General features: G+C 41.9%; 1 protein-coding gene across 1 annotated transcript in view; it reads right to left on the bottom strand.

The window, feature by feature from the left end:
- LOC106811387 (protein FAM102A-like) overlaps positions 1-1581 on the bottom strand; it is a gene marked incomplete at its 3' end in the record, with an annotated part of 59256 nt that overhangs the window by 691 nt on the left and 56984 nt on the right. The window lies entirely within an intron of this gene.

The following is a 1581-nucleotide window of genomic DNA, read 5'->3' as shown; positions in this document are numbered from 1 at the left end:
GGCGAGTTAACTTCTGGAACGCCCGACCTCCCTTCATCTCCTGCGAACATAGCGAGGAACAACACGAGCGATGAGTTAACGGTGAAGTAAGCGGCGAGTTAACTTCTGGAACGCCCGACCTCCCTTCATCTCCTGCGAACATAGCGAGGAACAACACGAACAATGAGTAAACGCTGAAGTAACGCACACGAGGGATCCTAACAACATAAACTCGCGTAGAGTCGGGCCTGCGTTAGTCCGGTTCACCCTGAACAAGATTGCATATTAGTTATTGTAAATTAGATAAGAAACAAATTAAGTTAGATGCCTTGTAATTTTTAACATAACATAGCATATCAGTTATTGCATATTACTATTAGATCAGATAAGTAGCGTCTGTACGGCACAACAAATACATCGCCGTATAGAAGCAAACGTGATAGGAAAGCTGATCATAACGAACATTGAAGGACGCTTTTAGCAAATTCCCCGAGTGGCCATTATGAGGTAAAATCACTTTTGTTAAACCAGACACCTGTCTAAATAGTGTCTATAAAGGAGACTTTTGACATTTCTCCTGAGTGACCTTTAAAAGGCTATCGTCATATCGGCCTCACATAAAGGCCACTAGATGTCAGCACAGCACCGTGTCGAGTGCAGTGCACTGCGGCTTTTACTGCTATTCTGCACTTTTTACTTGGAAGCATCTCGGGAGGTGTGGAAATAAGTCTGGCAGCCACTCAGTAATATCCAAGCGCAGCTTGCGTACAGTACGTTCAAGTGTTGCGCCCATATAACCACGATATTATTAAAATGACGTGGCGCTGATCTTTGAACTCATGATGAGTGGCGAAATCACGAGCATTCTACTCATACCCCGGTAGCCATATATAGTCATCTTCAAAATCAGATTTAAATCCTGTTTTAATTAAATTAATTAAATTAAAATATATTAGGATCCCGTTAGACATATATAATATCAGGAGTTAATAATGACAAATTTGTCCTTATTAACTCCTGATAATATTCAGTATATAACATATCAGTTATTACATAATAGATAAGACAAGTAGCTTCTGTTTGGCAGAACAAATACATCACCTTATAGAAGCAAATGTAATACGAAAGCCAATAGTGAGGGTCGGTATATTTTATGCCATGTAATGGCTTGATATTTTCGGTTTTCTATCGCGCGTGTTTGCTTCGCTACAACCGAGTGTGCGGATAATACACCATGACTACATACACAGCCGTGTTCAGAATTTCTGATTAATTCACTTAGGCAACGTTGCGTTATTTTTAACATCGCACCAGTCTTTGCGCATTTGCAGAAACTTGTCAGTACAGGCGCTAACGCTTCTCAGTCCCCATCCGATAGTTTGAGATTCATCGAGGCAACGTTGCGTTTTTGTAACATCGCACCAGTCTTTGCGCGTTTGCAGACTTTCCAGCCAGCAGTAGCAGCAGCAGGTTTCTTTGTTGTCACTCTACATCTCTACGTTATGCAATACGACTCTGTACTTTTGCTACGTTGCACAGCACTCGCGCTAACTAGCACTAACCCTTCTTACAGAGACTCGCCAGCCAACACTCGCGCTAACT

Source organism: Priapulus caudatus, unplaced genomic scaffold (genome assembly GCF_000485595.1).
Source record: "Priapulus caudatus unplaced genomic scaffold, Priapulus_caudatus-5.0.1 Scaffold534, whole genome shotgun sequence".
Taxonomy (NCBI): Eukaryota; Metazoa; Priapulida; class Priapulimorpha; order Priapulimorphida; family Priapulidae; genus Priapulus; species Priapulus caudatus.
This window is presented reverse-complemented; position numbering and strand designations above follow the sequence as displayed.